At 42.1% G+C, this 26,312-nt stretch overlaps 1 protein-coding gene across 3 annotated transcripts in view; it reads left to right on the top strand.

Annotated features, from left to right (window-relative positions):
* ankrd11 (ankyrin repeat domain 11) overlaps positions 1 to 26,312 on the top strand; it is a 99,294-nt gene that overhangs the window by 4,535 nt on the left and 68,447 nt on the right. For all 3 annotated transcript variants that reach the window (XM_056412371.1, XM_056412369.1, XM_056412370.1), the window contains exon 2: positions 21,358 to 21,435. The gene's annotated coding sequence lies outside the window, so the exon portion shown is untranslated. The remainder of the gene's footprint in view (positions 1 to 21,357; positions 21,436 to 26,312) is intronic.

The raw sequence follows: 26,312 nt of genomic DNA, 5'->3' as shown, positions 1-26,312 counted from the left end.
AAACAGCGCCGCCCTATCGTATCGGATATGACATTTTTTCAGCCAATGATTCGAATTACACTACTATGTATATTGGGATACTAGCAGATCCCCCAAAAGATAGCATAGTCCGACTAAAGCAAGATTAGAATTATACCATCATGAAAACGCACTGAGTGATCGGTATTATCGGTGATCGGCAGATACTGATTTCGGTGATCGGCACCAAAAACCTGATCGGTGCAGCTCTACTAGAAATCTGATGCGGAGAGTTGCACAGTAGTTTTTCAGAATAATAACTTCATCAGCGGGGTTTATTATATCTTCTTAAATGAACCGTCAAACTACAAAATGACTTGTAGGATGTTTGTCTGCCTTTTGTAATTAATTTGTCTGCCCTTAATCACTTTAAATGTATCACAGTTGTCACTGTCTGTTTTATTTTGTCTTTAGTGAAACTAAATGTCTGTTTACTGAACCCTTGATGTATTTTTGGGAACATTTTCGTTGCAAGTTATAGTTGACCAGCAACCAATCTGTAATTCTTGGCAACTAAAAGCTCATTGTTGGCAGCCAGCCTGGTAATTAGGGATAGGTATCATTATTTTATTGAAATGGATACTGATGCTGATTATTGATACCGATGCTGTGATGCTGACAGGTGTTCAATGGAGGGACTCATCCAGACGCACCGGTGGTTATTTGACTTGGTCCCTATGTGGAATGTTTAAAACTTTATTGAAGCACTTTAATAGTTTAATGTTGTTTTTCATTGATATTCATTACATATTTAACATTTTCCTATGGAATTGTCTAAATTGTGTCCATCCACCACATCATTTGATCTTTCTACTGACAAAATGCGTTTGATTCTTTAAACACTGAATTCTTTCTAAAAAATGGGCTCTAAAGTTTGCGGCCTGTCAAGTAACAGTTTCGAGAGTTTTGGTACAACGGATTTAGAGACAATCAAACGTAGTTCATATTTCAGTCGTTTGTTATTGGTTTTCCTTTTATGTAAGTAAGAATATGTGTTTGCTGAAGATGTTTAGTTTCAGAGTTAATAGAATTATTCTGCGGATATCGGTTGCAGAACACTGTCTGACGGAGACATGGCACGGCATTTTTTTTCTTCCCGAAAGTGTATGACACTCGTGGATAATCAGTAATTGAAATGTAATTGTTGTTAACTCAAATTGTCAGTCGTTCTCCTGTCCGTGTTATTCGACTCACGGTGGAAGTATTTCATGTAAACATATCAGCAATCCTTTCATTGATGAGCACATTTGGCAACAAGAGTGATTCTACTCGCATGTAACACTTGTACAAGCGTCTTTACATATTTCTCAGTTACGTTTCCAAATGTGTCGTCTTGTGGTTTCTTTCTTCCAAAAAATGTAGTTTTTAAAACCAGCTACTTTCTGTTGGTGCAAAGGTGTGCAGTGTAGTTCCTTTCCACTGTACACCAATTGCACCGTGTCTATATTGCATAACTTCCTGCAAACTTCACAGAGAGCAGTTTGGGCAAAACTGCATCAGTAGAACAGAGTATGCTCTGAACTCGCTCCGCTGGAAACACAAAACCGCTGCAGCATTGCAAAAATAATGCAGAGGAAACGCTGTTATCTACAAATAGTTTTTACGTTGGCACCATGTCTCCTTCTGTCCATACGATTTCTCCATCCACGTCTGTATTTATTTGTTACATTACCTGGCATATTATTTTAAGTATGCTTTTGTTCTTGTTGGAGTAAATGGAAGCTGAACAGATACAGGCATTAAATTGTCTAAACACTCAGTGGCCAGGAAGGGGAAATATTTGGTGGCACTTTTTTTCTGGATTTATTAAATGACAAAATGATGCCTAGGTGGCTGACCTAGTTTGTATTATAAGGAGTAATTTCTTCCCCTGAATATTGCGGAGAAACCTTCTTCTGGAGGGCCAAGAAGCCTTCAGCTGTAACTCCAGCACTCTGCCTGCCCTCCCCTCCCCCTTTTGTGCTGAGTGTGGTCCTTTTTTAGGTAAACAAGCATGGCTACTCCTGATTCTTGCGTCTCTTTGTCTGTCTCTGCCTTTTTCTCTCTCTGTCTCTGTTTCTCTCTCTCCCCCCGTTTTGAGTTATTTACATCTTTTAAAGCTGCTGTTCTACCAGCACAATCTCTGCAGATACTCAAATGGCATCTGAAGCCCTTTGAAATGCAGCCTCGTCCTTTGCCCCCTCCCCTATCCTCGGAGCAAATTGGAACAAAATGGCGGGCCCAAATCCTGCTGTTTCCCTCAGGGACTCCAGAGCCTCATTTTGGGGTTTAGGAGGTCCTGGTGGCGTCTTTAACTCGTGTTAGGTTGCACTTACTGCTGAGCCTTCCACTGCACCGCTCTTGATAATATGTTCTCTTCTCTGAGTCTCTTGCACATGAAAGGGAAATGATCTCTATTCGGGCATTCTGCTGCTTCTCCATAAATGTGCTTTTCACCAGCCAGGCTATAATCTCTCTGATCGACGCTTGGAGAAAGTAATATTTTGTGCTTTTGTTTTTAAGGGAAACTCACTTATGCCCGTACTCACATTTTTAGGTCTGCAGAACATTTCACAACTTTGAACAGATGTACGCTCCAAAAGTTTGATTTGTTTTGCCATTCTCTACAATAAGAGCTGACCAGCAGTTAAGCTAGATATTATAATATAAATATATAATATTTATTTTCTTTTGCAAGGTTAGTTAACCTGTGTTTACTTATTGATTTGAAAGAAAAACACTTATAAACTGTTTGGTAGGGAGTTTGGGTTTGTACAGCTTTGCAATCTGACCAACATATATCTGTGTTGGTCTGAAGGTTCCTATTTTATTATGCTTTTAGTTTCACTTTGAACTACAGCAAATAGGTTTGGGTGATATATCGATATTTGAATGAGACTTGATATCGTTTTAGGTTGTGGACAGTTGCTCTCTTTGTCTGTTTTTAAAGGCTGCATTAGTGAAGTGATGCAATTCTCTGGACCTACCGTGCTATTCTAACTCTTCATGTGTGCCTTTACCGACTCGATCATTATGTCCCCATTACTGATTATTTATATAAGATAATAATTTGTTGTCGCACACTGTGATCTTGACGGTGAATTTATCGTCCAATTTGCTGACTGAGTTGTTCTCTTGAACACTGTTTGTAGTTTTATTACCTCACATACATCAGCGATTTATCATAATGATAAGAGATGCACGTAATGATCAGTGAAAAGTCTTTGTTATAAAATGCAACATTGCATCTGTGTCTTCTTAAAGAACCCGAGTAGGTTACGCTATTGGGCAAATTAATCTGGACAGGCGGCATGAATTGGGGGTGTTGCAAATCTGGAAATAACAGTTGGTGTTTTGATTGAATGTGCTGCCTGGCAGGGGGTTGCATGGGTGGACTTATTATCCATACGTGGCATTGAAAATGTTATGAGGTTAGTTGGTCTGGGAGCTGATGGCAGAGACGGTCTGTGTGATGAGTCCCTCCAGGCTCGGCTGCTCTGGTCTGTTCAGTCTGCTGCTGAAACCCAGGGAAAATGCTTTCTTGGATTCACTTAGCATTTCTGTTTTTCCTCCTCTGGCTTTTTACATTTTCTTTTTAAAGGGTTTTCTGTTCCAATCCAAAGCTACGGTGGCGGACACATGTTTTTTTTTTAAACCTCATAATAAGCAGTGTTATAAAACAGAACATAGTGCACAAATCACAGCGATATGTCTGAGGGTCAAAGTGAGTTGGATCTTTTCTGATGCTATTTTTCGAACCTGTTTTTTTTATTGTTAAACCCAAAATTGTGCTTTTTCTTGTATAGCATTATTGTTAAACACTTTTGATCACACAGTATTACTGTTACAGAACTGAAACAATATTGTTTTTCTTGAGCAGTCAAATTATCCTGTCCGATTACTTTTCTCCCCGTTGCAGTTTCAGCTCCCTTTTTTCGAACATAGCATTTTGACAGAAGAATTGTTTCAAAGTCATGGTAAATGCAATATATGCAAACGCAGTTTTGTGTTTTCTGTTCCCTATCGAGATGGAACGGCATCCTGTTTCCTGGCCATTACCAACCTTTGTCTCTCTGAGATAAATAAAATATGTCTGGGACTTATTGGCACTTTGAGAAATGGCTTCATGCCGGACTACTGTTGTGCTCGGAGGCAAACAACTTCAGCAGTTTACGTCCTGCTTCGCCCAGCCGTCCTCTTCGTGTTGGGCGTACACTTTAAAGACGGAGGTAAGGGTGTTAGGACAATGTGTTGATCGGTGGGGGAGGGTAGAGGTGGTGTGGCCTGGCTGAATCTCAATCCCCAAGGCCCTTCAGCAGGGCTGGCCTTTTGATGGGCCAGCTGCAGCCATTCACCCGCCCATTTACATTGAAATGCAACAACAGGAAGGGGCAGGGCTGTGGGGAGATGGGCCTCTGCGCCTGTGCGGGTGGGATGTGAATGAGAAGCAAAGGCATACCAAAGAGATGATGGCCGTCCGTCTGGGCCCATGCCCCCGCTCACCAATACATGCAGCCATACTTGTTGTCCCCCCCAGCATGCCGTGGGGCAGTATACCCAACACAAAGGATCTAAGTACCCTTTTTGACTGGTACATGTATTTCCCCAACTCAGCTCTTCTCTGTCTTTAGAGCTCGGCTGGTGGCTATAAAGAGGTTGTGATTCATCCCACTGTCCGTTTTAACAGCACTCTCTGGTTAGACCTATTGTTGATGCTGCTTTTTGTCCTGAACCGCCTTCATATTTCGTGGGTAATTGCCTTCAAACGGATGATTTACTTGTGCAAATTCTTTATCGAGGCTTATTTATACCGCCTCTACGTGTTGTGGTGTGTCACGTTCTTGTTCTAGGCTCGCTGTAATTTTGCTATTGGCTGGTAGAAGAAGCCAGTTTTGTAACTCGTGAGAGGCTTCAGACAAACTGTAGTTCAGACAAACGAGGCTCCTGTGTCATCCCTCTGAGTTCATCCAATCCAGGACTGTTCGAGGATAACCTGGATGTCCTCAGAGGTGTGCATGTGACGTTGATTGGGAGGCATTTTGGGGGAATGTGTTACAGCCATGTTCTGACCAGCAGTAGCACTGCATCAAACCCCTTAGTCGTCATTAATTTCAATTTGACCAGTGTTGGCATCTCCAGCTGCAGCGAAATACAGACAGAAAACTTGACTGAATCTTTGCCACAACCTCAATATCATCTAGCAAAGCTACTTTTGTCGGTGTGTCACATATTTTCACTCTAAATATATGGCATATATCTACTGTTTAAATGTAATCATTAAGATAGAAGACTGAGAACTTTCCAGAGTTGTACAATACAGTCGCATGTTATGCACAGCTCTGCGGGGTTGTCTTTCGATACATCTTTAAAATGTTGTTTTAAAACCTTTTTGTTTTTATGTGTGCCGAGGTGACCGTTTGTTCAAGTAGTCACGCTACACGACTGCCAGTGAAAAAAATATTGAACATTATAATGTGTATAAGACATCGGAGTTATGCCCTTTTTGAGTATCTGTAAGACACTTGTTGGGGACCCCCCCCTTTTTAAAAGACACATACAAGCTTCAAATGTTGCTAATTATTTTCTGGGCTGCTGCATTGGGACCTATTTAGTCACTATTTAATGCTCACAGAGACTTCGACGGCGTAAACATAAAAATGCGTTACCAAAAACATCTGTACTTTGTGATCATCCCGTTACTTGATCTTTGAAAAGACAAAAGCTTGGAGATAATAAGAAGAAATTACATAAGAGGCAAAATGACAAACATACGGTGCGGCCCTTTAGCTCACCTATTTTTCTTGTTTTCTATACTGCTGTATCTTCAAGTCAGTTGGACAACTGGACATTTTGATGGGCATTTTCACAGTTTTGTATTTCATAGGAAACAGTGAACAGAATAAACAATGTAAAAATAATGAGTTCCTGCACTGCATAACGTTTAATATAACATTGTCTAGAATGCTCCTCCCTAAGGGCTCGATCACACCAGACGCGACTTGTAAAAGCACAGCCGTGGAGCGGGCCTGCGTGCGCAACCGGGCAATAAATCTTTATTTACTAAATGAATTCAAGCAAACGTTGTGCTCTTGCGCTTCCTGTGTTGTTGTATGAGGAGGAGGAAAAGCCCCAAAAAGCGGAGGTCTTGGGTTCACGATAAATAAATAAAAAAAGGGAGGCGTACGGCGAATACCACAGTCTATTCCGCTAACTGTGTCTCGATGACGAGCACTTTCGGCTGAGTAGGGGTCAGTTGGAGTCGTGTTTCGATTTAGAATTATAAAGCTCTTCCTAATGAAATACTGCTCATAAGAGTGTCTTGTTGGAGTTTGCCATTTTCAACTTGAATTTGAAGTTGAGAATATTTTAACTTTTAAGCACGCCTAAAAATGTTTTTTTAAAGTACCATTAAAAAAACAATGGTTTTGCATCTTTATGAGTCGCGTCTGGTGTGATCGAGCCCGTCGTCACGGAGAAGGTGAAGTAAATGTCGTAACTCTTGGTGCAGGGATAGGAATTAGCGAGCGTGTTTAACCAGAGCAGTCAGCTGGGAGTGGAAAATCACATCATCTTCAGTCATCCTGCACAGGGACTTTCCCTCCTGAATATGTGGCAACTCCGAGTCCTTCTTAAAGCTACAGGCCAATGTGGACTTGGCCCTCATAACGAGGCCTGTGCGTCCACATTGTATCCGTGTGTCGCACATTGTGAAAGCACTTCACTGAGTTATTTCTTTTACAGAGACAGGAAGAAGTCTGAAAAGTGGAAAATAGAAGAGAAGGAAACATAGAAAACGTAGAGCTACCAATAATCTTTCCAGGATTTCACTGTTTGTGTCTCCCAAGTCTTGGAAAAGTTGCAGATTGTGATTGGTTGACTTACCAGACGCTGATCTTTAATCATTTTTTGATACCAGAACCGTCCTCCCTATAAATACACTGGCTAGTTTTTGTGCGTGTGTGTGGTTGCGTGTGCGTGTTGTCGCCTGTACCACTCGTACTCCCTGCAGTGAATCTTTTTATAGAAACAGAAGCCAGCAGTGTAATCTCTAGCGAGGATGTAGGACCGTCTTTTATTCCTCATCATTACTTATGCAAAGCTAGTTCTCACCCACAATCGCTGCATGGCCTGTTTGAATCCACACTGTCCGTAGAAAAGGGAAAGCAGGTAAAGGATCATGGCAATCATTTAGCATGTTTTAGCACATGCTATACATTGTGTGTGTGTGTGTGTGTCCTGTGCCCTGTGTGTGTCTGTCATCATCACAATATGTGGTCCTGGAGACATTTAGTGTAGCAGGAACTACACCAGAAGCAGTTTTGCTATTTGTTTATTTTTCTGTCTGTGTCTGTTGTCACCTCGATAGCATCGCGACCATGCAAGATGCTAAACAGATATAGATAGATATATACTTTATTAATCCCCAAGGGGAAATTTGTCGTAGCAGTAGCAGCACCAATAAACCAAACGCACAAGAATAAAAAATAAAATATAAAATATGTAGTTAAGATTGAAATGAAGGTGTAGTTACAATGTGGGGGCTGTCAAAGTAAGGGCAGCTGAAGTATAGGGGTAAGAGGTGGGGATTGGCTGGAGTAGCCGTATCAAGGTCATTGACTAATGGCAACCTTGCTGTTTGCTACATTGTATAATTTCCAGTAAATAACACACTTGTGCTGGGAGAAACCATGGACATACAAGACCTGAGAGTCAGTGGCCAATAAGTATTACATTCATGGTCTATGGTGTCAGAAAACCCCACCTGGAATGCAGGTAGCAACATTGGTGTCATGAGAACAGCATCATGAATTAGATGGCTTCCATCACACAAGTGGCATCCTTGTTGTAGCAAGCTCCCACGTCTTATTAGAGCCCCGCCATTTCTTTGTCTGGGAAAACCACAGTTAAACAATTGTATCCACTACCAGATTGGCCCATTGCCATCTTTACCCGGCCCTGCTATTGGACCATGATCAGTATCTGTATTAGGTGTTTCTCTTCTTTAAATGTCTGAGGCATTTCAATTCACACCTTATTGATCAGACACTATGTTTTGGTCAATACCTCCATTGAGTGTCCCTCAGTTTAGATCTGCCAATACTGTCTGTCTGTGTGGGCCATGTGGCAACACATTTGGTTTGGAGAAAAATGTTCCCTTGCAGAAGGGTCCAACATGGAAATCTATTTAAAGCTACAGCTGTTCTATTATGAATGTTTTTCTTCTTTAATAATTTAATAATAAGGAGCTATACTTGGAGTGGTTGATTGATAGAGCAAGGGGACTTGGGTCCGTCAACATAGAAGAGTAACGGCAACTGTTCCCACCTTTCCATTGCCTTGCCAGTCCTTCATACTTTCCTCGCATGCATCTCTCTCTCTCTCTCTCGTCTCCCCTCACTCTGACAGGCTCCTCCCCCATCTCCACCTCTATGCAGTAGCGCTGGTTCCTCAGGAAGCTACGGGCGTTGTGCGAAACTGGTTTCCTTGTTTCCTCTGTGTGTACACACCAACATCTTGTGTAAAGTTATGGAGAATATTTGACTTGGCTTTACTTTGCCTTCTCTGTGGTCCCAGAGGCAAGCATGTTTCTCTGCTCATAGATTCTCGTCCTTAATTTGAAAGTGTTGGCCAAAAGGGAGTGCAGATGTGATATCTTTTATTTTTTAAATTAGTATCAGTATATGTAATGGAGTAGAACTGGTTGAGATCTCTGGTGTGTCTGTGTGTCTGTGTGTGTATAGTAGCAAGAAGCTGGCTACTTCATTCTGTAATATTTCGAAGTGTGTCCTGTGCGTTTTTGATGTCACTCGGTTGTGTGTCTCACCAATAGATATGCCTCCATTTCTACAGTCGTGCTGCACATGTCCAGTTTTTTAATGCTGGGAGCGGGTTTTTGTCTCCATAAAAAACAAAATGCTTTCCAATCAATTCAACTAGGAATCTAATGGGCAGAGAGTAGTATTGTGCTGGACCAAAACATACATGATGTGTATTCATATGCCAACCTCACCTTATGGCATAACGCTACCACTGCTGTTCTGATGTGCTTGTGTAAATTGAAAATGGCAATAATAATACGATTAAGAAGTAGTCTACAGATTCAAAGTGTTTTCTTGGAACAAACGGAAAACAGAAATCAGACAATCATATTCAATTTGGTTCTTATTGCTTTATTAGTTCTTATTATTACATATTTGAATCAACTATGAACAATAAAAACGTATTTCTTAGTTTTTTTATAATTCAAAATTATATTGAATTTCTTTGTATTAGGCAATACAGATGGAACAAAACAAAGAACCAAAACGCTGTAAAAGTGGTATACATGGATGAATCAAATTCAATTTACAAACAAAAACTCAGCAAATGTCATTTCATCATCTTCATCCGTGTCACTGTCGGTCATTGGAGAAGTTGCTGGTCGGGACATGCTGCCTTCTCCCAAAGGGTTTCACGTGGGCCTCAAACAGCAGAACACTGTCTTCTGCATCACATCCACAGCTTCACCCGGTGTCTCTATTATTGAGCCGACTACTCCATGCTTCTGGCAAACCAAACCGTAGTTATGTTACATGTGATAAGAGACTTAATCTTAACATTTAAAACTTGTAGTCAACTTATTGTGTTTGACCCACATAGAGGATTGTTTGTGAACCACATTGTGATTCACTGACTGCACTCTGACGTGAGCTAGCTTGTAAGCAAACCTTTGTAGCTAACGGACGATCAAAGCTAGCAAACTAAATCATTTCAAAAAATAATTATTACTAGTTATCACTCATCGTAGGCGACGGCGTGTTGCTGGGTCGCCTGGTGACAGAAGGTCTCTTATTGCTTGACGTGTCGCTCTCCTTGATGAAGTCCTGACACTCTCACTCGCAGGTCTGATCAAGAAGCCCTCCTTTCGGTTCTTCACGGACCCGCAACATCACGGCGACAATCAAAACATGGCGTGGCGACTGGACCGTGTCACATAGGCCACGATGTTTTTGACAAGTTCATAATTATTAGAGGAAATTCTGGGGGCATTTTTTGCCCCTCCTAGTGATATCGGGGGGCAAAATTATATTTCTTGGGTTCATTTTTGCCCTTTGCCCTCGTGTATTTCTGACGCTGGTATGCACGCACAACCACAGACGTCTGTTGCGATTTCCCAACTCTAATGTTTAGACGGCTATCCAATGACGCTGAAGGGAGGAATCAGAGAGGAACTCAGGTGTGTGATTGTGGCTCGAGCCTGTCAGAAGGGAGACGATGGACACTGAAGGTCAAGCTCAGCAAAATACAAGAAAGGTCTGAAATGGCGGCATGTCAAGATGACGAGGGCATCGCACATGGTGTGCGCACACTTGCTCCTGCAGCAAGCCATCGCACTTGCACCGTAGATCCATCGTCGTGTTAACTCCACGTTGTGAAGAGGCACGTTTATGTGATATGCATTGAATGTGTTGTAACTCTGTTATGATCTTTTGTACACGTGACATCTATTGTGATTATAGCCATCTTGGGAGAGAGATACCTTCTCTGCAGCTCTCCTTAATGTTTCTTCCTCTTTTCTTATTTCTCGTTAAAGTTTTTTTGAGGGGGGAGGAGTTGTGAGACACGTATGTCTTTAGGGCTATTCAAAATATATTGAATAGAATGTTGTAATTTGCAGAACACAGAATTTGCATTGATAAAAATCTGAGTTTCACATCCGTGTTTGAAACTGGAAAGTTGTATTTGTAGTAGCTGAATACTGGATGTAGTATGTGTGGAAGGGATGTGTGTCAACTCTAGGTATTCATTAGATGGCTACTTTTTAAACTAGCTGATAATTGTGTGGGTGAACGGATGGCCGCAGGCATTCAGAAGCAACACAGTCGATGTGTTTAGTGGTGTTGGAGCATGAGCGGGTGTTTATGTCGATAATGTACCATGTGCTGCTGCTCCTCCATTTACAATATTCAAAGAGCCCTGTCTTTCACTGCAACCATGGCAACAGAAAATGACAAATGGCAGAACTGTGAAAATGCTCTGATTTGTGTGTGTGAGCCTGAATGACGAGCTTTCTTAAAAGAGAATCAAATTGCTGTATGACTGATCAGGCTGGCTGGCCTTCTTAGTGTATAAATGCTATTGTTAAAAAACACTGAATTAGAGATGCACTAATTGCAGTGTTTTCGGCCATTTCATTAAAGTCTGACCTGCGGATTGGGATTTTTCGCAATTCCAATTTTCTTCTTAATAATTATAATTGAGAGCAAGGCTCCAGGCAAACTTTCTTTCACCCTCGTACCAAGAAGTCATTTCAACTGTCAAGAAGTCAGTCAACCATGAAAAAGTTTTAATATTCTCTTTTTACTTTCACCTACAGTCGTCATTTATATGAAAATGCCTGATATAGAAAATAATGTTGATGACATTTGTAATTATATTTTATTGTTTACTCGAGAGTTGGTGTTAGAAAACATCTCCTTTAACGGCTGTATCTGTAGCATTTAAATCAACCTTCGCTCAATCCCATGTTTTACGGAGTAGAGCGTAAACGCACCGAGTCAATGCAACCTTCACTAATGTTGGCTCTGTTAAAATCCCACATGTGCAAGATAGAGACCCGGTGCTGCTCACTGCAAGAACTCTGAGCAGCACTCATGGGAATGAATTACAATATAATAAGTTTATTGTTCCAAATGTTTTAAGCTTGGTCAACCGTCATGGCCTCTCAGCTGAAAACCAGCTGATTTTGATCGGCAGTCGATCTGTTTTTGCTAGATTGTACTTTTTTACTCCCAGCCCCGGTTGTAATTAGGGTTGGGGGAGGGGAATTATTTCATCCAAGATTATGACTCGATGCAGAAAAACTAAAAGAAGTGCAGATTGCAAAAAAGCAAATCACAAATTGATTCTCACTTTTTTTCGTTGAGGATTTGCGCCTCTCATTGAGAAACCGAGCGTTCGCACTGTGCTGCACACTTTGGAAGCGAGATGCATTGTCTCAACGTTCTGCTGGACACGGCGATACTCGCACTTAACAACCACAGCTCGAGTCATGGAGTCCCCAGGGAAGCGGGGATGATGGCAGTAATGCGATCTCCGTTGCCACTGAATCACGTGTCACCGAATCCTCTCACTTTATCACCGTGTAAAGTTTCACCACACGTTCCAAAAAGCGTTCTTTTTGTACGAGAGCTGAATGCTCATTACCTATAACCTATAATATTTGTTTTAAAAGAAGTCTATAATATGTATTGCTCAATAAAAGCAGCTTGTTATGTCAAATGATTCAGAAAATGCTGAATTCTGTGTTTTTACTACGATGATGCTGTCACAGGCCCAATTTAATTTATTTTCCCGTTTATTCTCTTTGCAATACTGGAAAATGTAACCGTCCACATCTCTTAGATTTGTTATTAATATTGAACTCCTAAAAGATGATAGGAATGAAGTCATCTGCTATTTTAAAAACGCAGCATATTTGTAATGATTTACAATTTAAAAAGAGACACGGGGCAAAACAAAGTATTACAAAATAAAACATTTAGATGCATCAAGGAGAATCGATAATACTTTCAGAATCACATTGTAGCCCTCTGAAACAAATCATTATTTCTAAATTCCTGTCCCCAGTTGTCATTGCTCATAATACGAGCACAACATTCATGCTTTTTGATTTATACCGTTTGTTTTTTCATATGAATCCCTTTGATGTTAAACTGGCTGAAATACCATGAATGTTTCACCTCGTCAGATAGGAAATTGTATTGAAGCTTTTGTCTTGTGAAGCCTTGGATTGATTTAATTTACAATTGATGAATGTTTATAAAGCAGTCCGAACAGCACTGCTGTGAATCACTATGTTGTTGATGCGATTCTGCATCGTTCATTCCAGCAACACTCTTAGTGGTGTGTATACAGAGACGGTTTAAATGGCACAGGCTGTATATTGAGAACACGTGCAAGTTTCACGTTGAGGCCATTATTTGAAAAGACATCTTTTGAATGTGATGAGATTTGTCTCCAGGTCCAGAGAGCTTGTTACCTTGACAACAGCAGAAGATTCATAGCAAGAGGAGCAGAGCGAGTGAGCAGAGCTTTCCACGATATGGCTGTGCCAAACAAATGAGCGCTGTCGCTAACGGTGTCACGAGGACTGCTGCCTTCTCATCGCAGCCCTCATCCTCTCCCTTCTCTGCCTCCATTTATTATCAGGCCTTTATTCAGCTGGCTTGTTGTTCGGCTGCTATCCCCCCATCCCAGCCGTCTCACCTTTTTATCATTCTTATCTAAGCCGTGCTTTCCCCCCCCCCAACTCCCTGCTGCCGCCCCTGCTCATCCTCCCCTCTGGTGTTGCATTTTATTTTGTTTCATTGCCCTGTCTTCTATGCTGATGGCTAATCTGGCACTTGTTTGTTTTTGGTCTTAAGATCAACAGATTCACATAGAGCTGCCAATGTGCGGTCTGTGTTGGTTGCTCATGCTGGAGATGTGGAGGATCACTGTGCCGTGGTCCCTCCTTGGCGAAGCCAAGCTTTATCAATAATGTAGATGTTTTTGAAGAAGAGAAGTGTAGTGTGCATTTACTCTCTCCTCTCCCCCTCGTCCCACGCCTCCCTCCCCCAGCTGTCTCCCCCCACCCTCGAGTGTCAGATATCCCCTCCAGTGTTTGAGCAGGTGACTGAATCTAATTAGTGGAGATATTACAATAAGCTCTGCTACCTGATGCTTTGACACACTGCAGGCCAAACCCAGGCGCTTGTATTGAGCTGCTGTTGCTTCCTATTGTTTTTTTGGTTCAGTGCTCAGACTAAATATAAAGGACGGTTCGACATCGACAGCCGAGCCCTAACCATCACTGAGCTCTCCAGTGACAGCCAACCCCCTACAGACCATAGGAACTGCACCCTCCATCAGCCCAACACGTAGCATAAAGGTGTGCTACTGTGAGGTCTGTCGCAATTATATCTGACAGTATAAGCTCGTTGAATAAACTTATGATATAATATGTATTTGTTTTCCTTAATTTGGCTAGTTGGGTATTGAGTCTGTGTCTTCGTCTAATTGTTTCCTGTGCGTTTATTTTAAAGGTAATTTTTTCTGCAGCGGAGTGCGTTCTCCTTCATGCTGCGTTCACGCCAGAGGAGAGGCGAGCTCTCACGATGCTTTACTAAATGTACTCGCGTGAGTCACTCGCCGGACTGTTTGTGATCGTTTTCTTCCCTAGGGCTAGAAGCGCCGGAGAGGGGGCGTGGCTTATCGTGGCACATAACAGTTCGTTACCACCGTCCACCACGGAAGAAATAATCACTCTTTGTTCTGTTGAGGAAGTCCCACACACGTCGGACCATCAAGCCCTCGAGTCTGGGTTCATAATATTAAATATTATATTATTCGTAGCCGCACGCAGCTTCTCCAGGAGCTGCGTCTGGATGACGGCCGCTTCCACACGATCAATATCCTCCGTAGGTTCTGATTCAACGATATGACGTCAGTGACGTCACGCGGAGCATTTCAACAGTCTCATCTACTTTTTTGGCCCGAGTTTAAAAATATATTGTATTGACTTGTGTCCTTAAGATTCACTTGTTGGTTCATAATTGACTGTCAAAGGGAATATTATTATATAGATTGTTGTGCATACTGTGACATTCTGAACTATCTCAGGTTCAAACTGCACCATCTTTTCATTAAATACATTTGAGAAGTTAAAAATGTTCCTCGATTTAGGTCTCAGCTTGTCATTCAGGGGTGATAGTGCGTCCCACAGCCAGACCAGTGGAGAACCACTAGTTAGACCAGTGGAGAACCACTGCCCCAGACCAGTGGAGAACCACTGCCCCAGACCACTGGAGAACCACTGCCCCAGACCGGTGGAGAACCACTACCCCAGACCAGTGGAGAACCACTGCCCCAGACCGGTGGAGAACCACCTGTCTCAACTGTGGCAAAGCTTTAAAAAAAGTTAATGTACTAATGTTTGTTTGATCTTTGATACAGTAATGTGGGTTAAAATAAATATAATTAAATTAAATAGATTTATTTTATAATATTAAATACATTTGCATATATATTTATACATACAAGAACACTTAAATAAACAATAAACAAATGCAAAGACAGTTATTTAACACAATATTCTGGAGTAGTTGGAATGATACCGTGTTACAGCCGGCCCTTTGGGGGCAGCCATGAGGCTGATGTGGCCCATGGTGAAAATGAGTTTCACACCCCTGTTCTATAGGAACCCTCTTCTGTGTGGACAGAGTTGCCTCCATTTAAATCAATAAGCGGCGGTTTTCCATACAGGGCTAAATTGGTCCCGACCCAAATTCTGATCGATATGGCCCAACTTGTTTTTACCACATTGCTATTGATTGGACAGTAAAGAACACAACTTAAAGCTCATGTAACATTCTAGAAGTCTTACCAGGCCGCTTTGGCTATAGAGAGGTTTTATGCCATTAATCGCAACAGCACTGCATGTTAGTTTTGTCTCCCTGAGATTCTGTGCCAACATTTCTAATCCTGTGCTTACTGTGTCCTGCATATGAAATACACAACATTTGGCCAGCTTGTGAATTCTCTTAGAGATTATCTACTGCGCTGCAAGGACTGCAGTGTGAGTGCGAATGACTCCCTGCCTGATGAGTACAAGGCGGCGACATGCTTTGTGAAATCAGACAGAGGTCAGCGCTGTTGTTCCAGGTCTCCTTTCAGCTGGCTCTGATCTGGTCTCTGATAGGACAGCCACACACGGGACTGACTGGAGAGGTGCTCTAGTGCCCTGGGCGGGGGGGAACACTTGTGCGTTTTGTGTTATATGGTCCAGATTTCCCATATAGTAGCAGCAACCATATCAGTTTGTAGAAATGGAAGCTCTTCTTGTAATCAGATGCTAATTGACAGAAAATAAGGACAACAGAAGCCTGTGTGTCCTGAAGCCAGCTTTAGAGCCCCTGTCTCCTCCTTAATCCCACAGTACCCGGGGAATGTCTCCTCCTTTTGCACACACACACACACACACACACACAAATATGTCCTGTGTCACTACTGGCCACGCACATAGAACCGTCAGTCTCAACGTTCTATTGTTTTAAGCTTAGTTAAGCGCTCTAAAACGCACTGCTGATTTGTCAGCTGTTGGATAACGGGAACATGGTCAGTAAACATGCAGAATAATTAAATATGCAGCCATGTTGTCATGGTGATTCAGAAGAAGAAATTTGGTGCAATTATGCATGGTAATTTAGAATTGGCCTCAGCTCTGCATCGTGTGGAGGCAGCGCTTTTGACTGGGCTTGGTTAAATGAAGCCTTACGTTGGGTAGGGGTTCACCTCTGACCTTTTTCTTTGCAACCCTCCATAGTCTTGAGTACTTCATATATTTAATTGTTTAAATAGACTATATTGTAAATATATGTGCTGGTTTCAGCACCTGTGCATGTGTGTAACTGATGTTTTTGTGTTTGGTTTTGTATTTTGGGGAGAACTTATGTGGATGGTCTTGGGGGTGGGCGGTGTGGCAAGAAATTCATTTCACGGTATTTTGTAAGATTCTGGCGGTTTCACGCGATGTCACGGAATTTCATTCATTGACGCCGAAAAGGACCACCAGCCAACTGAACAGCTGTTCACCGCTCTGGCCAACTCGCTCTCAACTGGCCAGCAAACTTTGAACAACTGTTTGTGTTGTTCTGTTCCGTCTCTTCCTGTTTTTTCACCTCCGTGCCCCGAGGGCCGACGTCCTACCATGTTGAGCTCGACAAACTTTGCAATTAATTGTTTTCTGATCAACGTCGGACTTTTCAAAACCCCAAAAAACTCCAAATAGCAGACACAGCTCCTCTTGGGCACAAGTTGTATTGGTGCATCTCTGGTCTCGTTGTTCCTTCTACATCGCTCTTTTCCATTGTTTAATTCCACGACAGTTTCTTCTTGGGCGAGCTGTACCCAGCATGCCATTCAGCGGTGTCATTTTATGAATGTACAATTATTAGTGTTACAAATTGTTTGTTTAACAAACTGTTGTTGTTGTGTTTTACCCTGTTAAAGAGCATTAGTTGTAGGATATTAATTGTTATAACCAGCGGTGAACGGTGAAGAATATATTTTGCTGCCTGCCGAAGAGAGACAACAGTAGCACCGGCATTCATGTATGTATGACGGTACATGAAAAATTCATACCATGTGGAAATTTGAAACCGGTATAGTGCTCAGCATGGTATTATGCCTCAGTGTTACACAATTATAAGTAATACTCCACCCAAAAGATAAATGTGGTTCCAACTGAGAAATGTAGCTATGTGTTTTGAGACGACCCGCCTGCCCCAGAATGTATTTGCTTTGCGATTCTTTTCAGCGTTAGTCGCCTCGTTATCGCCAGGATGCTGTTTTGAGTTGTGCGTGAACTGTATTGCCGAGCAACCTGATTCTCAGCAATAGACATTTACCGTTTTAGAATGTGAAAGTTATTTCACCTGTTTTCACCACAGCCAAAATGGGAATTGTATTACACTTATAATAAAATGCATCTTTTTTAAAGAAACACAAAATAGAGATTTTACAACTCGGACACATAACAACTCGACTTGTGTCTGTCCGCTCATCGAGAGCGTGTTCCGCCTTTTCAAAGAAGCAAGACAACAAAAGTCATCTGTTGAGGGCTGACTGTAGCAACGCTGCAACAGCAGTGCTCTCTGTGTGGACAAGCTGTCCACAACAGAATGGCGGAAGCCTGTATGGAACCATAGTCTGTATAAACTGAGGGAGTGATGTAGTTCTTCGGGTATGGTATCTAGCTGTGGGTGCTTATCACGGTAAAGCCCGAATTTCAAAATCCACGTTGTGGCAGAAGGTGACATCGGTGACCGTTATACTGCCCACAACAACAACACCGGTCTATGTTGGCGTTCTGATTCTCGTCTGGTGTAGCTCAGTCAAAGATGAGAAAGAAACCGTGACTACTTTGAGCCAATTTCCTTTATACATCGCCGCTTGTTCTTGACTTTGAAAGTGTATTTTACAAAGCCTACGGCCCATTGGTGTCTAGACTTTGGGTTAGATACTTGTGAAATGTATTCATTCAATCGACACTACAGCAGCGGCCGTCTCGGACACACCTGACGCAAGTCTGCGCCCGACTGGGTGCACCTTTTCCAGTTACGTGTTACTTATTCATTCTCTCTTTCAAAGTCTCGACCCAGAGTGGGTGTTTGTTGGCACAGTGGGAAGAATACCAGTCAGTCGACGTGTGGTGTAAAGTGAAGTTTAGCGAGGTAATATTATTGTTGTCTGACTGGAGTCTGGTAGCTTTGAGGAGATCATATTTATTGCATGTTTTTTACGTCAATAAATTGCAATACTTCTCAAAATTCCATATCTATTTGATTTTATTGTATTAATTGCCATCGCAAAACACCACACCAGAGAGAGGAATAGAAATGGGCTTTTCAATTAAAATATGCATTCTCCAAGGTAAACAGTGGTATAGCGGTTCCATTAATTTAATCTAATATATAGGCAAGGAAAAGGCATCCTGTAGAAACTTAGTTTTACTATACGTTCTTGGGAAAATGTACACATCAGGCTATGCTTGAGATTATGCTCATATGATGTATTGTAGGACATGAAGGGAAAGCACGAGTGTGTTTAGTGAATGGCCTCTAGAATGCAGAGTGAAAAGCCATCCATCATTGGGAGGTAAGAAGCGATGCAGTTTAAAATAATGAGTTTCACACAGTCTCCTGGATGGTATTCCTACTGTTGCACTCAGTTGTTTACATGGAAAGTGATGGAAGATGTTCTGAGAATGTAAAGAGAGCACTTCAGGGGGATGTTCAAACCCTGGTTCCCGCCAAATGTTGTATTGGTTGTTTCATATAGTTGCAGAGATGGTTGGTCACAACCCGATTTCGGATGTCGGCACTTTGGTAAACCCTTGCACAGTGTGACGTATCCCTAGGCTTTCAGTGATGTTATCTACGGTATCTCAGTTTGTGTGGGCAGAGGAATGTGACTTAAAGGTTGTCTTTTGGTTCCCATGAATTGTGTTGTATAGTTTAATGTTGTATAAAATGTTTTGTTTGAATGCAGTTTTCAACTATTGGCAGCTGTTAAAAGGCGTTGAAATTGTCAAACAATAGATGATCCATTTTATTGCTCAAAACGGCTCTTTTTATTTCGCTTCCGGCGGTTGTTGTCAATGTTGAAACTGTAATCTTTTTTTCAACTTCATAATTTGCTGGCCTTCAGAGACTAACCTTGGTTGACGGTTCTGGATTTGCATTCAGCGTTATATTTTTTGGTGCTTTTTGTAGTGCACAGTTCTTGTTTAAAAGTGTATGACTTGACAGTTTTTGTCGATCATCGAGGGGGTTTGTCTCTATTCTGTATCCAAAACTCTGCTGGGAGGTTAGTGTTCTGCTTCCTGTCTGGATTATTACAATCCTTCAAGCCTGTGCTTCCCACTGGGAAAGCCCCACAGTTTCCACTCCAGTGCAAAGACAAACACACATCTAACAGTCATCCTCCTTACCACTTAGGCCATCCCATTGAGGGCTGGCCTTAATCCTGTCCCACCTGCCACCCTGTCTGTACCATCAGCCTTTGTTCCCTACGCTTTAAAACCCTCCATTCAGGTCCTATTTGATATTATCCTGTCGCAGAGATATAAATGCACTAACGGATATTACATAAGCACCTGTTCAGGGGTGAAATGCATATCCGAAGCCCCTGTAAATGCACTCTTTTGAAATAGTGTTAAAGGTGACTGCTAGTTTCTGTGATCCCACCAAATTGGTGGGACCTTTGTAGGTTTAAATTGGGGGAGGGGGGACAATATATAAAATTAGTGGTGGTATGTTTTGGCTTTTCCGACATGCATCGGTTAATCTTTTCAAATTTAGTTTACAGATTTTAGAATGATGCTGTTAACATATGGGTACTCTGTCAGTAAATGCCCAACGTTATATTTGTATTGAGTTAGAAGAAAGGGCTACAAGCCGGTCTAGTGGCTAGCGCTGTCGCCTCGCAGCAAAAGGGGCCGGAGTTCGGGCCTATGTGGAGTTTACGCGTTCTCCCGGTGTCGGCGTGGGTTCCCGCCGGGTTTCGCCGGCTTCCTCCCACAGTCCAAAGAGATGCAGGTTAATTGGACTCTGAATTGGCCCGTATGTGTTAATGTGAGTGTGACCTGTCCAGTGTGAACCCCGCCAATGTCAGCTGGGAGGGGCTCCAGCGCCCCGAGAGGTTAATCTGATCGGATTATGGAATTAGAGTTAGAAAAAGTCAGATTAATGGATCCTCCGCAAGTGACTTTCTTTTGGCCCCGTCCCGAGACGGAGAGCCGAGAAGTGTTAACGCGACACGTAGAGACAGAAATGACATGCTGGTGTGTAGAGACGATCAACAACAGACGGCTGTTTAGTTTAATAAAAGAACAAAGACGTGCTACAGAGAAAATTACAGGGGGGCGGGCTGGTCGGTCGCGATGGACGTATTGAGCACCCCTGGTCTAAGAGGAGACCATCACAAGAGATGGCGGAGCTTATACACACCCCTTATGTGAGGAGACGTGATGGCACTACGCTAGCCTGTTGTTCTCGCTATCAATATTATCCGTGCTGTTGTCAACCATGTTGCATTCAGGCTGAAATTCAACCATGGTGGGGTTGTGTCGGGAGATGCTGGGACTTAAACCAAGTTACTGAGAGTCGAGGTAGGACATGTAACCGACAAGCTAAAGTATGCTAGCGGCGGGGGTATTTACGCAGCGTCGGTGCTCTGCCTGAGCGCTGTTATGTGAAAACCATATTTGTGGAGATCGCAGCAGACTTGTAATGCACTGCAGAAGGATTCTTGTTTTAGTTTTGTAATGTATATGTATTGACGTGGTTAAACCACACACACTGCTTTAGAAATATTGCTTTTTGTATTCTAGACGAATGTAATCTGATCCTGTAAAGTACTTTCTAAACCAAATGGAGTTCATATTTCTCTGACGCGTGTATTAATGAAAAAGTAGCCATGTGCGGTAGTATAGAAAATTGATGATGTGATACAGATGCATCGAGAATCGTTGACGGCTGAATTGTTATCGAATCCTGAGACCAGTGAAGATCCACAGCTCTACTTATTTTTCATACAGACCAGGGTCGGTGTGTCCAATGTGGGGTCGAAGAAACAAAAAGGGGCTCAAATGCACGACAGTGCCCCTGTGTTCCGTATGCCTTTCTCAGCGTGCCAGGGCATTGTGCATTAACTGATCCTGGGAGGAGGAACATGACCCTCTGCATCGACTCCAATCCCCGTTCATCGTGAGGAATGTGAAACTGCTTGTGCTGTCTGAGTAACTAATGCTCTGTTTGTTTTGATCTTGTTTTTCAGGATTCTGTGGACTCAGACGACAGGTGTTTTTCTCGTTGGATTGTAGCCCACTGACATTCTTCCACAGCCATGGAATCGGTAAGTTGACAAACTATATTTTTTAAATTCTCTAACCATCAGTTGATCAGGCCACTTTCATGGAAACACTTTCAGTAGAGCACTTGTTTCTTAAAGAGATGTTTTGGGCTTTGTGATTTGTGCTGGCATGCATATATACGTATGTAATTATATTAGGGCTGTCAGCGTTAATCTATGCGATTAATTTGGCCGCGATTAACGCACTAAAATATTTTAACGCAACTTTGTTTACTTCCGGTGTGCGTTGACATTTTTGCACTCCTCTGACACTGTTTCCGTTTTTAAAACAATTATTTCTCCGCGAAAATACGGAGCAGGAATCAGTTTAAACTCGTGGATGAATCAGTCAGGTTTCCTCCTCCTGCTCCTCCCTCCCGTCTGCTCCTCCGAGCCACAGAGGGGCGACGTGTCGGGGGCGCGGAAAGAACTCGTCACACGAAACCGTCACCGTGATTTGTCAATCCGTTTGTCTGTCAACATTTTGCGAAAAAAACAACCAATGAACACTCAGTAAATCACAAAGGACCTCCCACCTCACAGGTAAGGCTCATTAGCAACCTGTCAGTCAGAGAGCAGAGAACATGGCGTGAGGACAACTGAGCCTCATTGAATAGAGATGAGATTGTTCTGGAATGTTTGATGTAGAACACATGGGTATGTGTCATATGAAAAAGACTTTAAAAGGTGAATTTAAATTGTTTTGTTAAATGGAGAACATGCCCCCAGCCTCCAGAGGGTTAACGTGACATATGTGAATGTCAGTCAGTTTACCAAGGCCACTGGTTCTGCTGCTGTTCAATGTTAAAGATGACAGGACCAATGGGGTCTCAATATACTTCTTTTTTTACTAATCTGGATGTTTCACTGAAGAAACAATTTATCATCCACGATATTAAATACCTCACTGGCACTTTATAGGTAGGAGCCTCTTTGAAAACACAGCTCTGTGTGAAGTTGTCTTTAAAAAGAAGAAGAAAAACAATTCATTAATCGCGATTAATGAATTTCAAAATGTGCGATTAATTAGTTAATTTTTTTTAATCGATTGACAGCCCTAAATTATATACTTATAAGTACATTGTGGTGTGTGTGTGGGATTTCTTGACGACTGGAGAACTTCATTCTTTTTATCATCCTTTGATGATCATTCTATTTGATTACATTTTCAATCATACATAATTTTACCTTCTTTGCAATATTGTCTCTTTTTAAGTGTTAATGCTTTGTTAAATTTAGTTTATGTTGGTGTCAGACATAAACTAAGACACGTGAAGACACATATTTTATCTTTGGAATTTCTGTCAGTGACCTCATCGCATTAATGGAACTTCAGGCAGCTCAAAAACCTGTACTGGGATTAAATTAGTTTTTTTTAAAAAGACTTTCTGCACTTGAATGTACTTGTATACATATGTGCCTACAAGCATGAGGTTCTAGCCTTTGTCATGCAGAAGGCTGTGTGTGCAGGAGCTGCTTGTACCAACAGGCAGGGGGAAAGCACAGCAGCAATACACTCTATCCACTGGAATGCATGTATTAAGAATGTGTGTGTGTCAGTGAAAAGTAGGTCACGGCTTCTGTAGTGCAGAAAAGGGTTTAATCCCGTGAAAAAACATTCAAACTATTTCCTGTTTCTCTGGAAATATGCTCAAATAACTAGTTATGTTCTATGAATGAACCAAAAATAGCTGATATACAAAATAGGGCTGCAACTAACGATTATTTTTATAATCGATTAATCTGTAAATTATTTTTAAGATTAATCGATGAATCGGATAATTTAAAAAAAAACGCTAATTTCCAACCCTTTATTCAAAAACAGAACTGACAACGCTTTACTCGACCTCCACTCTGCTCTTTTCTGTTATTATTATAGTCAAACATCTCTGCGACTTATTGAGTGGCATAATAATTGCCGGACACAATGAATTGATAATGAGATTCGTTGCCAACTCTTTTAATAATTGATTTTTACCGATTTTATTGATTCATTGTTGCAGCCCTAATACACAATAGGTATCACTTCAGAAATACTTGAATGCCCCTTGAGTGATTGTGAGTCATGGTGGCTAATAAAGCACAACAAGCTTATTTTAAAATAACCTTGTTTTTACAATTTGTAATAACTACATTTTGTACACATCATGCAGCCCCAACTTACAACGTACACCTAGTAACTACTGCCAACACAGTTAGCGCAGCTGTACGTGTAGTGAGAAAGGTGCAAATGTAAAGATTAGCCTAATTATAATAATAATAATCACTACAGTCTCATTCCAATATAATTGACAAATGATAGGAAAATCAGGTTATTTACATTGAGCTTTAAACAACAGCTGCAGCGCTGGCTCACACCCCTCTTCTTCAGCACTAATTCATCTCCCTCTGTCTCCTCCCGCCCACCACTCTTGAGTCTGTGAGCCTGTGGCTGTGCACCAGAAAGAGCTGCTACTGTTTACCTCTCCGAGCTTACTGTCAGTGGAAACCAAGGAAACTGATCACAAAGCTTATTATGGTGCCAGGAGTACATGCTATGTGCGTGCGTGTTCCTATGGGGACTTGACACACACACACACACACACACACACACACACACACACAACCCCTCTGCCCCTCTCCTCATGTGATGCCAGTCACATGGTTTCCAGGCAAGCAGCTAAGTAAATCAGAATCAGTCTTTTATTTGTAACCACTTTAAATCCTGCACCTGGCCTCTAATGAAATCAAAATAGGTGATCCACGTGAATCGTGTAGATCCGAAGAGTTTTTTTTTTTGGGGGGGGGCGGGGGGTCAACTGGCCCGCTGCCGTTGAGATTGCAGTGAGACGCGGAGAAAATGTGGAGTGATGCTCTTCGCATCAAAACATCTTTGATGGGACGTGTCGAGTCTCGGCCAATCAGCGTTCAGATGTCGACAGCGTATGGGGGCTGAGTGTTAGCGTGAACGTTAGCCCGCTACATCTACTGCTGTCACGCTGCACGGTGTATCGATGCTAACAAAGGACCCGTACGTTATAAACGATATGATTTTGCATATTTTTAGTATCAATACTTCATTAAAAGAGCGCGGGATCAGAGAGCGCACGTGCTGCTCCGCTCCGTTAAATGCTGTCTGCACGCATTGCGAGTGGCGTCAAGTGGCGGAGCTTTTGAGACGATCTTCGGCTTTAAAAAAATAAAGATTCCAGAAGTGAAATGTTTCAGTTCTTTGTGTCCAATGCAGACAGCCTGTAAAGTTCTGTAACTCTACAGCTGCTCATCCTGATGAACTCTGTGTCATCTGGTCAGATACTGACTAAAGGCCTCATAGTGTATAATCAATGCTATGATGGCTCCATGTAGTTTCATTCATATCTTGCTGTAGGCTAATACTAAAAAAAAGAATTACTGTCATTTGTTAAGTGTTGAAAAAGTTGGTAAAAAGTGAACCACACAGTTGTTTTATTTATTATAATTATAGATAAATATACCAGTCTCGTATTTATGGTATCGTATTGTTTTTATGGTATTGTATCGGGTATCATGATATTTATGGCAGGTTTGGTATATAAGTTATAATGTTAGTATCGTGACAACCAGGTAGCGGCAGAACAGACTCAAGGAAAAGTCCTTGAGGACGGTTCAGGCCCAACAAAAGGAATTTGGTTCATGAATGACTTCAACCATATTATATATAATGACAATGTATATTTGTTATTACTATCATTATAGGGCTTCGTCAGAGCAGAGGACCTTTTTTCTTAAACTGTTTATATCATTATTTAGATTTGTGGTCAGAACAATAAAATGACTGTAGTTGTAGTTCTAAAAGCTTTGAGGCTTCATCAAACAACGTGGATGCATGGTGTGGTGACAACAACAAAAAGTCACCTGCCCCCCCCCCCCCCCCCCCCCCCGTTGTCACCTTTTTCACCCCTCATGAGTTTGCAGGCATGCATAATGCACTCATGTTGTAGAAGTTAGTGGTGATTATTGAATAGAGGCACTTTTGACTCATGCACTCCTCGATGCTCTACCGCAGAGACGTTTGAATGAGATTGTAGAGCAGGAGCTGTTGCATAATAAGCATTATGTTTTCATAACATGACTGAAGAGAGAGGCCGACCACACTAAGAGTGTCTGCACTCAAATGTGCCCACCATATTTAGTATCTGAATTATTATAAATGGTATTTAAGTATAGTTTAGCAGTGGTGTGTGTGTGTGTGTGTATCTACAGTTATGCCTTGTTTGAACTGTAATCACTTTTATATACATATATGTTACACATGTCCTCCCGATGCTGTACGAGCCTCCATCAGTGCTAATATCCTGACCGTTATCTTTCAGCAGATGAGCTAGGGGAGGGGAGGTGTCCGTGTGTTCGATTTCGTGCAGATGAAAGACTGAAATTATTGTAATCACATCGTCTCCCTCACAGCTTCTATCTCCTCCTCTTCCTCTAAAGCAAGGCTTGTTCCTGTGGGGATTAGTGTGTGTGCAGCAGCTCTGAAGAGGGAAGTGGGCCCTGCCAGTCACATTACATAACTCGCCCTCGCTAGTGCGGCCCGGCTGGAGAGGCGACTATAGAGGCTTTGTTTTTCCAGCCTTCCCTTCTTCCTCCCCTCTAATGCGCCTCCTCCTCCCCCTCAGGCAGGCTGCACACTGATGCCGTATAGAAGGAGTCTGTTTGCAGGGAACAGGCGAGGCACTGTGGCATGGAGTGCCGAGAAATACGCTAATAGCAAGCTGAATGGCAGCGAGCTCACATCTTAGGCAATTAGGAATTTGAGGTCTGCCATAGGTCGTACAGTTTCAGGCAGATGGAAAGCAAGGGTATCCAGTACTAAGTAGAACCATCCATTACTGGCTGCCCAGGAGCTACACGGCATGTCCAGT

Source organism: Pseudoliparis swirei, chromosome 4 (assembly GCF_029220125.1).
Source record: "Pseudoliparis swirei isolate HS2019 ecotype Mariana Trench chromosome 4, NWPU_hadal_v1, whole genome shotgun sequence".
Classification (NCBI taxonomy): domain Eukaryota; kingdom Metazoa; phylum Chordata; class Actinopteri; order Perciformes; family Liparidae; genus Pseudoliparis; species Pseudoliparis swirei.
Note: the sequence above shows the minus strand (reverse complement) of the source record. Positions and strands in the feature narration are given on the sequence as shown.